The following is a 13580-nucleotide window of genomic DNA, read 5'->3' on the forward strand; positions in this document are numbered from 1 at the left end:
CAGCATGTGTGTTAAGTCATCTCCGACTCTTTGGGACTCCATGAACTCTAGCCCACCAGGTTCCTCTGTCCATGAGATTTTCCAGGCCAGGATACTAGAGTGGGCTGTCGTTTCCTCCTCCAAGGGATCTTCCCAAACCCATGTCTCCTGTGTCTCCTGTATTGGCAGGTGAATTCTTTACCACTGAGCTACCTGGGCTTCCCCAAAGCACTCAGGTAGGGCACAAAGTGGGCAGTTTATTAATATTAAAGCAATCTCTCTTCTTCCTTCTCTGTCCACAGAAGGGACTATTTCCCCAACGGCCTTTCCAGAACACACTGGAACTTTCTGCATGCCCAGATCGGTGGGAGATGTGAAAGGGTTTTGCTGGTATCCTGGTACCATTTCTACCAGTGTCTTACCATAACTCCCCCATTTGGGGACCCCTACCACATACATATACTATTCTTCTGCTCTGGGAGCAGTCAGCTCTTCTGTTCCACATAGGCTGCCTTCCTCCATGTCTTCAGCACCTCACTCAGTTTTATTCTCCAGACTACTTCCTCCAGCTTCCAGGTCAATTACCTGTTTGTGATCTGGGCCTTATATCTATTCCTTCATCTCTTCAGCTTTCCCACCATCTCCTCCAGTGTACTAAGTACTCCGACAGTCCCTGCTACACAGTAAGTTAGGCCACAAGCGACCATCTCAACATCTCACTGTCCTACGCCACACTGAGCCCAGAGCCACTTGGTGCTTGTACACATTTGTGGAGTGAAGGCTTCTGAAGTCAGACCTCAGGGATAAGAAAAATTAGTTAAAGCAGGTTCACCACGGTAGCAAATCAGAAATGTCATAAAGGACAAGCTCAGGTAGCCCAAAACCATGACAAATTTTCCAGCTGCGTTCAAAGAAATTCAGATTAAACAGGAGTGCATCTAATTTGGTCTTCCCCAAAGTCACTCGAATTTGTTGGTAAGGGTGTTCATTTTCATGGACTTCTTGTGAGCAAAGGAGAATCAGTAATTTTCCCAGACTGAGGCTCCAGACCCCTGTAAACATGCCAACTAACAAGAACACCTCCCCTAGGGGTTCAACCATGAATACAAAACTGTCAACATTGGTCAGGAGCCTCAAACTCTAAACTCACAGGCTCAAGTCAAGAACTCACTCAATGAAGCTTATCAAAAACTGTATACTATTTTTCAACCTCAACACTTTATTCCTTTTACTTTTGCCAAAACAAGTAATCTCACCTGTGGCTCTTTTCCAGTTCTAGCTCACATGTGACCAAACCCAGCAACCTTGTCCAGAACCTCCCCTTTCACCAGCCAGCTCTTGAGATAGTGCTAGCACAGGTCATTTGTCCAAGATGCCTCATGTGTCCAAGGTGCAGCCCAGGGAGAACCAGCTGACCAGCTAGGTGAGGACGTAGTTGGAGCTCCAGGACAGGCACAGAGGCACAGGGTCGAACCTGCCCTCCCAACTTCAAAACTGAACTCCTTCTCTTGAACTAACAAGCCACTTTGTTGACTGCCTTGCTAAATTACAGAGGAATAAGATCACAAGTTGACCTGAAAAACAAAAAATGAAGGATGTTAGCTATTAAAAAGAAAAAATACTGGCAACGTGAGCTCCATTATTTGAGGTCTGGAAGGATGTTCCCAGTGGAAATTGATCTGAATTATTTCAGTGTTATCATGATTCTGAGTACTTCTTCTTGAAAATGCTACTGTCATTAAGATCTTCACAAATCAAACATTTTATGTGCCAGATAACAAAATGCTCAAGGAAAGATGCAACTAAACTATTGAGTAGAACTCCTGCTAGCCTCTTTTATCAACTGCAGTTGACAGTGGCATTTTAAAATGCACAAACTCTCATCTCCCAAGCGACTGTATGCTAAGTGTCTACATTACTTAAGCATGGAGTCCCCAGTGCAGTTCCCCCTGAGGACAGTGTGCCTTGCTGGTCTTTGCAGCCTCCAGGGGGACATCCACTCCCCTCAATGGAGGCCATTGGAACCTAGTGTCAGACAGCCAAGGAGAAAGCCATGCTAAGATCATGTGAAATGGGACTAGAGTTGGAAATGGGAAAATGGCACTAATTCCACTAAATTTGCAAGTCCTGTAACAGGACTGACAACTGAAGAAACACTACTTGACCAAAGGCTTTCCTTATCTTGAACTCGAGGTACTTCCTATAATTAACACAACCATTAAAGTTAAAAGAAAACTAAAAAGCTTTAAAAAACTGCCGGTAATCACAATTAATCCTAAACAGCCAAAATTAGCACAAGGTTTTTCTACTTTTGCATGAAGAAAATGGTCCCAGGGAAAGACTCAACCTTTGGGACTTTTGTGGGCCTTTCCTTGATTTGAACTTACAGCCAAAGAGCAGTGTTTATTTGAGAGAAAAAGAAAATCCAGTTGAAAAACCCATTAAGATTCAAATTGGACCAACAGAATAAATGAGGCTAGTTCAATCTTAAAGATTCAGTGTCCACTGGAAGCTGAAAGGACAGACCTATAGACTAAATTTTTTTTCTCCTAAAGGGACACTGTAAATACCACCCTAAATTCTGATACAGTAGCAAGAAGCTTGGATTAAAGAAGCAAAAAGTTAAGATTTTAAATTCCTGTTACTGACTGCTAGGGAATGAATTTAGGCGAGCCATTCTACCACTCTGAGCCACAGAATATAAGGAGACTGGAGTAGAAGATCTTCTGGGGACTTCCTTAGTAGTCCAGTGGTTAAGACCGCCTTCCAATGCAGGGGGTGCAGGTTCGATCCCTGGTTGGGAAGTTAAGATCCCACATGCCTGGCCACCAGAAAACCAAAACCAAACTGTAACAAATTCAATAAAGACTTTAAAATTTTAAAAAAGATCGTCTGAGTCTAAGAAAACTGCCTGCAGCTTGAGTTTCAGACTCAAGTTTGAACCCCCAGCTCTGCCATTACTGAAGTACGTGAACCAGGAACAAATTATTTAACTAGTCTCTGTATCAGGTGTACCATCAGAAAAACGCGGCAGCCTCAATATTTCCCCAATTGCAGGAAAGTTTATGAGATGAATTTAAGCAATATTTAAATTCCACTTAGAAGATTTTAGGGGATGGTCAGGCACAGTATTAAACACTCAATCACACAATGAGAAAATGCTCTTTTCAGCACTTTAGATTTGTAAAAACTGTATTAAGGAGAAAGTTTCTGTTTGATCTTTTCAATGCTTCTATAACATGTGCTTAATTTCCCTTTTTTAACAAAGTAAGAACAAGTTTCAGAGTCAGTGCCTTTAGAAAGCAAGCTTATTTTATCAGATCAGATCAGATCAGATCAGTAGCTCAGTGCAACCCCATGAATCACAGCACGCCAGGCCTCCCTGTCCATCACCAACTCCCAGAGTTCACTGAGACTCACGTCCATCAAGTCAGTGATGCCATCCAGCCATCTCATCCTCTGTCGTCCCCTTCTCCTCTTGCCCCCAATCCCTTCCAGCATCAGAGTCTTTTCCAATGAGTCAACTCTTCGCATGAGGTGGCCAAAGTACTGGAGTTTCAGCTTTAGCATCATCCCTTCCAAAGAAATCCCAGGGCTGATCTCCGATCTCCTTGCAGTCCAAAGGACTCTCAAGAGTCTTCTCCAACACTACAGTTCAAAAGCATCAATTCTTCAGTGCTCAGCTTTCTTTATAGTCCAACTCTCACATCCATACCTGACTACTGGAAAAACCATAGCTTTGACTAGACGGACCTTTGTTGGCAAAGTAATGTCTCTGCTTTTCAATATGCTATCTAGGTTGGTCATAACTTTCCTTCCAAGGAGTAAGCGTCTTTTCATTTCATGGCTGCAGTCACCATCTGCAGTGATTTTGGAGCCCAAAAAAAGCTTATTTTATAGACAGGCTTTAAAAAACAATTCATTTTCATTCTAATTATTTTTAAAATTACCTTTTATTTCAGACAACTGACATCACTTTTCAATTTAGAGAACCAATATAAGGTTAACTTTTTAAAAATATATGTATTGATAACTATAAAAGTGTGAGTCCATTGAAAGAATCTGAGGGCTTTACATGCTGCCTGCCTCCAGGTTCTAGTGAGGAGTAAATGAGGTAATGGAGGGGAAGGCCCAGCCCACACTGTGCTCATCTACCTGCGGTCAAGGGGCAAAATTTTGTCAGTGAGGAATCAGAGGAGAAGGTACAGTGTAAACAAGATCCATCAACCACGAAGGATGGATGTAAGATTCCAGAACAATAAGCTCAGAGAAAGCATGAAGGGGTTCTTAAAGTAGAAATCAGAGAAAAGAAGAAAACCCATAGAGGGAGTCAGTTAACAGTTACTGAGCCAGACTATGTGCTCATCACCAGTGAGAAAACACGGTGCAGTGGATGCCTAGTACCGTCCAGGACAAAGCTATCAAAACGGCCAGAGTCTTATTTGGAAGAGCCTTGAATGGCAAGATCATTATGGTGTCAGATCCTTAACGTCTTTTGACATTTGTTCAACACCTAGTACTCAACATGGTGTTCAAAAAATATTTGCTAAAGGAATGAATTTCAGTTTAATGGTATTTTTTGTATATTAGCCATAAACAGATACACACACATACATTTTAAAAATATGGTATCTTCCTCTTCTTTCCTTCCAATACCAGAAATCACACCTCACTCCAGCTGGAGTAAACTGCCACTTCCATCCCAAAGCCTTGCATCGGGGAGTGGAGAAGAGTCTACAGATCAGTCTAAAAGCCATTATTCTGGGCCTTTACATCCTCTCTGCCTTTCCAAGGAAAGCTGCTGCTTCCATTAGTGTTACCTTTATGTCAAACTTGGACCATCTAAATACCAGATCCAATCAAATTCAAGCTGCCATACCCTTGAGGACTTGCTTCTTCCAAAAAACAAGCTTGGTTTGACTCTTGACAAAAACTATTCCCAACCTGGCATCCTACAGAAATTTTGCAAAGCAAAAGTAAACAGGGATATGAAACCCAAACAACTTCTTAGCAGTTCCTTCCCTCTTCCCATGCCTGTTTCAATCATGAAAACTCTTGCTTCTTTTTTTCCCTTCTGGTTCCTTCCAGTCCTAATTTGTTATGATCTTTGAAACAACTAACTCAAAGCAATACTTTAGAAAACTTTGTGTCTTGTCCATCTGCACCCAGTGAGAGTCTTCTGAGATATTTAGAAATATCCTTATAAGGTTAGTCTATTTCTCATCCTTTCTTGGAGGATGAACATATCTCAAAAGTCAGTTAGCTTTCTATTATATATTGGCTTAATAGGATTGCACTATAAAAAACAAAATCTACACTCAAAATGGAGATGCCCAGAATGGAGAGTCCAAATGAATATTTTCTTTCAGAGAGAATCTCCAGATGGTGAGTCGGAAATGAGACAAATGTCTCATCATGTCTTATTCCATCACGTTTGCTCCACTGAAACTTACTGAGATCACCAACCACTTTTTTCTTTGCATTTAAGATAAAATTCTTTTTTGGGTTCTATGAATCAAGTCTTCATCCACCTAATGTGGATAAATAGGTAATTCCAACCCCATCTCACTTCTTCTTCCTCTCCTCCCACCATCTTCTTTTCTTCCGTCATCATGATCATCAAAACACTCCTATGTATTCCATGGGTATTGCCACTCTACCTCTCAAAACCCACACAATCTGTTACACTAATACTGAGAATGTCCCTCAGGACATTTCTCTGGGAAGCTCCTATCAAAGAATCACTCTTTTTCCTAAATACACATCTGCTGCTGCTAAGTCACCTCAGTTGTGTCCGACTCTGTGTGACCCCATAGACGGCAGCCCACCAAGCTGCTCCGTCCCTGGGATTCTCCAGGCAAGAACACACGTCTAGAGAATACAAAAGCTTGAATGGCTCTTCAAAAGTCATGTACTCAGCCTCTTTCATCAAGAAACTAAATCTTAGAAAAGTAAAATGACTAGCCCAGGGTCACATGACTGCTTAGTGGGTTTCTGGAATTACATGTAGAATATAATTACATCAAATTGTATGTAATTATATGTAAAATTTGGAGTGTACATGCCTGTGTATATTTTTTCTGAAAAGGGAATCCATAGCTTTCAGCATATTCTCCATGTAGTCCAGAATACTGTCCCAATAAATAATAACCACTGATTGGTTTTATATATACAAAATTCTTCCCAAAAAGTGTCTGGTGCTAAACACCAGTTATCATAAAACATTTTGACTTCAAGAGTAGCCAAATAAAATGTTTTGACTTCCAAATGCTTCTTAGAAGTTGGATTTAGCATAGAAAATGTTGCAATTCTAAACAAATACGCATATATGCATACAGACCCACACACACATAGAGAATGTATAAAAGAAAAGATTCTATACATAAAAGGTTATTTTGATTTTTAAGTAATTAAATTCTAAATTACTTAGTGAATTATCTCATTCTTATTTTTTAAAAAATAAATTAATGTGCAAATAAATCTAGTTTAATGTGAAATGTTAACAGACTAGATTACTTTTTCAAAACACAGCTGCCTCAAAAAAGAGAAATGAAACTGAGTGGAATCAGAATTGTTTGTTCTACAAAAAGTAAGCTGGTCTAAGTACACACTAATATTTCTCAACCTATCATAAACCTAACCTTAATTAGTTATTTCTCATATAATTCTACTTCTAATGCTTTTCTGTGATTATCACATCATTTTAATTCATCTTTCAGAATATAGAAAACCAACATTAGTTTCCCATTCTCTTTGACTTATTCAAGATAGCATTTATTGAATCCCCTTCCATATCAAGGAGAGTAAATTAAGGACTGGGACCTTAATCCTAGAGAATTAGGATTCTCTAGGATTCTAGGACCTTAACCCTAGAAGAATCCTAGACCTCCTCCTAGAGAAGCATACACTCAACAACAAGACAAATGTTAACTATAACCAAAAAAAAAAAAAACCATGCAATTAAACCCATGACATGAATAGTGCTATGATCCAATCCTATGGGAGCAAAAAAGAAAGGGATAATTAATTTTAACTCAGTGTTGGCAGGAAGGTGTGAATCCAGGAGAGCTTATGAGAAGGATGGCATTTAAATCAGGTCTTAGAGTAAATTTTCAAAATGGAAAAAGACAGGCTTTCAAGTTTTCTTTTGTTTTAGGAACCAAGTCTGATGCTCCTCGGAGTAAATGCTCTTTGCTTTAAAACAGCTTACTGTCTCAACAGAATGCAGAATAACCAAAGGCTCTACCTGAAAACAATTTTACATACAAGATTTTCTTACTCTGACTTCAGATATTTCTAAAATGTGCCTCTCTAACAACATCTGTGCTGCTTACCTATCCAGGGAACTATTTTCAGTCGTAAATACCCAAATGAAAAGTGAGACTGATTCTTTGCCTTTAGCAAGTATTTCATTTGTCAAAATTCAATATTTTAACAAAGCCCTTATCCTGTTATTGGTAAATTCATGGAAACCAGACTGCCTGGGATGCAACCTCAGCTTCACTACTTACTTACAAACTCCATGGTCAGGCTACTTACCCTGTCTACACCTCAGTTTCCCTGTCTGTAAAATGAAAATAATAACAGAATCCACCTTATGCGGTTCTCAACAGAGTGAACTAAATTATTACATGTAAAATGCTTGAAACACCCAGCATAAGGTAAATCAATAATAAGCATAACTTTTTACCAAGAAAAATCTTTTCTAAGGGTTTATGTCTAAGGTGCTACACCAATTTAATAAGAAGTTTCCCATTCTGTCTCACCTTTATTTAAGCTGACTTTGAAAATGTATTTGCTCAGAGAAAGATGCCATAAGAAAAGAGCTAAATTTGATTTCTAGACAGTAACGTCAGTAACAGAAAAACAGGTTATTTCAGAAGGTCTCTGACATACTGAGGGATAAAACAAACAGAAATCATATTGTACAATAAGCAATTTAAAAAATTCGCCAAAGATTGACAGCTAAGCTAACGGTTCCCTTCCCTTTTTCTTTTGTTCCTTATCCTTTTACAACCAAACCGTCTATCCATTTTTTATGTATTACACGGGGAAAGATTTGGCGATCATTATAGACTTACAAATATTTGACTGAAACAACAGTAAATTTTTTATTTTAAACCAAGAGCTAAAGTTGAGCAAATTTTACTGTCTGTCCTTTCCATGGTGTTGCAATCCCTATGCAATCAATGTCCCAACACGCTCAAGAGAATTTGTCTGGCCCACTCACAGCAACAAGGGAAATAACATACAGGCTGTAGATTCCGTGAAGGGCTAGAGCAGATATATCTACTAGAACTCAGCGAGCATCCTCGCAAAGTCCTGTGACCACAGCAACTGAACTGTACCACCTCACTGCTTAGTGTGGGAGTCAAAGAACTCTGGGGCTCACTGGATAGGTTCAAGACTTAGTTCTGCCAGTTGCAAGGTGTGTGGCCAGAAACTCTCTCTGTTTCTTAGTCTGCAAAATAGGGATAACAGGTGGATTTGTGGTTAAAATTAAAATAGTATTTGAAAAGCATTTGTAATAGTATTTGGCACCTGGTGCTATTTAACAGTGTCTATTAAATAAATATTGCAGTAACTTCCACACTTATGATAATTTCTACAAGCAGATATGAAGAAGGTTTCAGTTTTAGTGTAAGCCCTCCTCCAGAACAGTTAAATTAAAACAAATTTTCAGCAAGATCTTTAAAATTTGATATGGAGGTAATTAATCATAAAAAGCATTAAATTTCCATTATTTCTTTACCATCTAGATGGTAAATAAAAATGTATTTGGAATTTAGAGTATTTTAGAAGTGCTAAAACAACATGTCTATTGGAATTTTCTAGACTGTCAGAGGTTTAGGAATTAAGGAAGAGGTTATTAAGAAATCTAAGACAATGTCCATTTAATTTTTTAGGAGCTGAAAATAAAAATACAAAGATATTAACAACTTACAAGCATGCGGAATATAGCATAAGCAACTTAGCTTATGGGAAGGAAGATCCCCTAAAAAAATTTTTAACAAAAAATATTACAACTTCTCTCCATATAAGATAAATACTACAGAAGATAAAAAACTGTGTCACTGAGTTTCATTTGGTTTCATTCATTTTTAATAATGTAAGCATTAAGACTTTTTAATGTAAGCATTAAGAGCAGAGGTTGGAAACAATCATACCCTAATCACCCTTTTCCAGTCTAAGCTAGTCTCACATGAACTGTAAATATGCCCTAAGTCAAAAGGTGTCCAGGGTTCATTATAGGCCTCTATTTAGATGTAAATTGAGAGCTGAGATTTTAAATACTCATCTGAAGGGGAGACACATATCACAAGCGTCCATTTCACAATCAGATACATCATTCTGGAACACCAGGATGGTCCTTGCAAGGGGGCTCAAGAATTACTCTGACTGCAGTAGCAATTCTTACCCCTTGAACTGTGGTCATCGAAGCCTGTCACTCTGATTCTATCGCTTTTTCTCAAGTAAATACCAGTGTGCTCTGTGTATCTAATGTTTTCCCAAAACTCTATCATGAATTAACTTAATGCATAAAGCATTAAAGCTCCTATAAAAGGAGCATTTGGGAATGGATACATGTATGTGTGACTAAGTTCCTTTGTTGTCACCTGAAACTATCAAATATTGTTAATCAGTTATACTTAAAAGTAAAATTAAAAGTTTAAAAAAAAAAAAAAAGGAGTTCTTGGGGAACAGGCTGACAAGGAAAACTTTGTACTTGAAAATGATTTACCATCAGAAGAGGTTCTACTCCAGAACCTTCTCCCTTTGCTCTCACACTTTCTTTGATTTAGGATAAGTGTCTCAAGAGAATGACATGAACAACAGAAAGCTTCCATTAATTTCGTAGTAAGTATGAGGAAAATGGGCTGAAATAAAAGGGGAGATAAAAAACTATACTTCTTTAGTTGAGTTTTAAATTTTGTCTGAAAAGATCGAAATCCCACACTACTGTTTAAAGGACCATTAAAACTCTGCTTTTGAACTTGCAAAATTTTATGAGGTGTTCTTTGATGGGAGGTGGGAATCGGTCCTTAGGAAGTGACTTGCTGATTTTTATCACCAAGGAATTTTTTTAATATCAAATTTATCATCTATTATATGAATGTATATACCACGCACTCACTTCCTTGTTTCACCGAAAAGTCCTGGTTTTAAAAGCTGATGGTATCGCTTTTGCAAAAGACAAGGGCCAATTATTTCCAGTGCTACATTTCTTTCTCTCCCTTTTCCCTTCTCTCTCTCTCCCTCTGTTTTCTTTTATCTTGTTTATTCCCTTCTTTTTGATGAGTGCTGAAAAACAGGCACCTACACACAACCCTAGCACTGGCCCACGCCCCAAGAACCTTCCATTTAGCAACTCTCTGGGAGTTGGGAAGCATTCTAAAACACAAGCAGAAGCACTTTCGCCTGATCCCCCAGGTTTCCTCCCAGTCTACAACCACCCGTTTTCACCGAATCTCGGTCGGAACCACAGCAGGCGACAAAGCCTCTTACAGCCTGGGTTCACTCCGGCCAAGGAGCCGATTCCCAGGCCACCCGGCCAGGAGGCGCTGTAGATCAGTTCCCACCCCACTCCGTGGCTACCAGCAGCCGGCGCCCAGCCCTCCCTCCCCCCACCACGAAGCACAGCCCGCCCGCGAAGCTGCGAGCTCTGCACCGCGCGCCGGGGTTACTCTCGGTCATTCTGCTGCACCGTCTCGCCCTAGCTTCTCCATCCGTGCCCTGTCTGAAGCTGCTCCAAGAGACACGCAGCAAAGGGCAGGAAGATGGAGGGGTCGGGGGTGGGCAGGGGAATGGTCACCTCAGCTCCAGGTTTCCGCAGACCCCCCTTCTAACGTTTGTTAAAGAAACAAAACTCTCGTCCCTCCGCCCTGCGCGTCTCCCCCACCCCCATCCCCAGCCTCCCACAGCGTCAGAGACAGTAGCTCCAGGAAGCGTATGGAGACTATGGAACAGGAACCCCTGACTAAACAAAGCCCCCGAGGCCTCAAAAGACCACTAGCGCTAAGGACTCTGTTTGGGACACCTCCCACTCGCATTCTTGGTGAGCCAGAAAGCGCTGCTCCAGTCCGGGGGCGCGGGGGACCTATCCCCAGATCAGAGCCCAACTCGGACTAGCTCCTTAGGAACAGAGGGGATTCTGACGGCTGGCATTTTTCCCGGTGGGCGCCAGCCGACCCGCAGCCAGAGGGTTCCAACCGGCTCAGGCGCTTCCAAACAAAGGGAATAGCTCAGTGCCAGACCTGCCACTCTCCCTACTCCGGCAGCAGCGCCTCCAGCACCACCAGAAGCCCCCGATTCCACTGCGCCCCAGCTACTGCGCTCGGGTCTCCGCGCGCCCAGAGATGCTCCCCGAGCTCCACCGCGGGCGAACCCTGAGCGCAGCGATGTCCCGTCTTTAGGTCGCCAGAGCTCCTCCTAGGACGTCCTCTCCACATTTATGAGCCCCTGTTTGTGCTGCAGGAGGAGATGTGGGGGTTAGGACTAAAGTCCCCGAAACCCAGAGCTTCCCAAAGTCCCCTCGGCCCGAAACGAAACAATAACGTCCAAGTCGCTGAAGAGACTCTTACCTGTTTTCCACTTTTGTGTTTGTGGCTCTTTCCCCAACCCCTTGAAAAACCCTTCGGGAAAGAAGTGGGGTAAAGGGAGCAAAGCACCCCGAGAAATTGGCTGTGGCGGCGCTGGTTGCACGGCGCACCCTGTTCTGCCCACCTGGGCCCGGGGAGAGAGAGGTGTCGGCGCGTCTCTGCCGGCCCCGGCAGCACTCACTCTGCCTCGGAATTACCGGGGTTTTGCCGCGACTAGTTCCTTTTATAGATTCGGCGGCGCTGAGCGCTGGGGTTACTATCGGTCAAAGCCTGTTCTCTCCCTCCTTCCCCGCCCCCTTCCCGGCCTCTGTTTATGTAGTTCAGTCACTCAGCAGAAAGCACGTGGAGCCGCGTCCCGCCCCTTAAACGGGCGACGTCCAGCGGCGCGCGGGGCTGGGGGCGGAGGGCGCCAGTGGGGTGCAGCCGGCCTACCCCCGGCGTAGGTCCGCGCCCCTCGCCCCAGCCCGGCCCGCCAGCGCAGGAACGGGGCAAACGCCGGTCTTGTGACTGTGCCCTCCAGAGACTCTCATCCAGGTTCAGGGCAGCCAACAGCACGAGTGAAAATCGCTTTCTCTAAACTAGTTCTTTCAGCAACTTGTGTTTCCTTTGTTAATTTACTCAGCTGGAGGGACTTGGGGGCGGAGAGAGGAGAGGAAAGGGGAAGAGAAAGAGAGGCTAAAACCCCTAAGGATGCCAACCCTTTAGTCTTTTTTTTCCTTTAAATGCCCAGAGTGGGGAGAAGATGGACAGTCCTCTGGACAATTGGCTGGTTTTGTTTTCCACTGCAAACTCTGACTTTGGAATTCAAGAGCCTTTGGGGTTCCCAATTTGGGGCCTCCCAAGTCCCAGGAGGACCCCTGAAAACTGTCTTTCTCCTTCCCTTGGCAAACTGGGAGAAGGAGGGAGGCCACAGAAAACCGAGCAATGTGGACTAATTTCCTTTTTATTTTCACCATGTCAGTCAGCAGTAATAGATAAATACACGTGGGCTTGTATTTTGGTTTGTACAGGTTCGCAAAGTACCGCTAGAGAATCGCAGTCTTGTAAAATTACATAACCATTCCAGTTCTCCAGATTCTTCCTCTGGCTTTGGCCTTGACAGTCAAGAGCAAGAGGGCCCATAACATTTGAGGAACAGAAGCAAGTGTACAAATGGAGGCCCACATACTTTAACTCTTAATATTTAACTCATAAATAAAGCTAACAAACTGGAAAATAAGTTCCTCCTACTTAACAGAGATACCTTTGGAGCAACTGGGAAGGGTGGATTCACAACCAGACTCTTTAGGCCTTGACTTGAGTTTTGACAAGAAAGTGGTAGAGCAGGAGAGCAGGCTCCTGGACAACTTTGCTTCCCATCCTCAGTTCCATCATATTTCAGAAGAACCTGCAGATGTGCATCTGGACCCCCAGCTGCACAAGCCCCTCCAGACCATGATTTGAATGCAGGTCCACATGTCAGTGGTTCTGTCAACACTAAGGATGGATCCAGTGAGGAGCCCCATGCAGGACCTGGAAGAGCATTTAAGGACCTTAGGACAATTCTGGGGTCTCAGCTACTCATAACTTAGTGACCTGGACCCTGGGTCCTGTGGACCATTCATCCTTAGGAAGGGATGAAGTTTGAGGTGGGCCAGAATCAATCAAACCTTCTGAAGCCCAGGGCCCACAAGAGGAGACCCTGGTCCCTAGGTTCCAGGGTCAAATCTGACAACCACATGATCCACTAACTTTCTGCCTCCATTTCTTTATCCACAAAAGAGACTATACAAATGCTCTCCCTGACTCAATGAAGTTTTCTGAAAGTAAATTTTGTTCATTTGAGCTCCTGGGAAGAATGGCTCCGTAAAATTAAGAGCCTGTTGATAGCTGCCTATTAATGTCATTTTCTGGTACCAACTATGGCCTATAAAGAATTTTCCATGCCAAAATTTTAAAATTCCAAGTCTAGCAAAGAGTTCAAAATAATCTCTCTGACCTCTAGATATAAAGGAAAGCTCC

At 42.4% G+C, this 13580-nt stretch overlaps 1 protein-coding gene across 4 annotated transcripts in view; it reads right to left on the bottom strand.

The window, feature by feature from the left end:
- ABCA1 (ATP binding cassette subfamily A member 1) overlaps positions 1-11844 on the bottom strand; it is a 137054-nt gene extending 125210 nt beyond the window's left edge. The window contains exons 1-2 of one of the 4 annotated variants that reach the window (XM_025282161.3): positions 11562-11811; positions 1236-1553 (exon numbers count right to left, since the gene is read on the bottom strand). The gene's annotated coding sequence lies outside the window, so the exon portion shown is untranslated. Of the gene's footprint in view, positions 1-1235; positions 1554-11561 lie in introns of all 4 variants that reach the window. The other 3 variants (XM_025282162.3, XM_025282160.3, XM_006069068.4) reach the window with 3 other exon arrangements.
- Positions 11845-13580: the final 1736 nt, after the last annotated feature.

This window comes from Bubalus bubalis, chromosome 3 (genome assembly GCF_019923935.1).
Source record: "Bubalus bubalis isolate 160015118507 breed Murrah chromosome 3, NDDB_SH_1, whole genome shotgun sequence".
NCBI classification, from domain to species: Eukaryota; Metazoa; Chordata; class Mammalia; order Artiodactyla; family Bovidae; genus Bubalus; species Bubalus bubalis.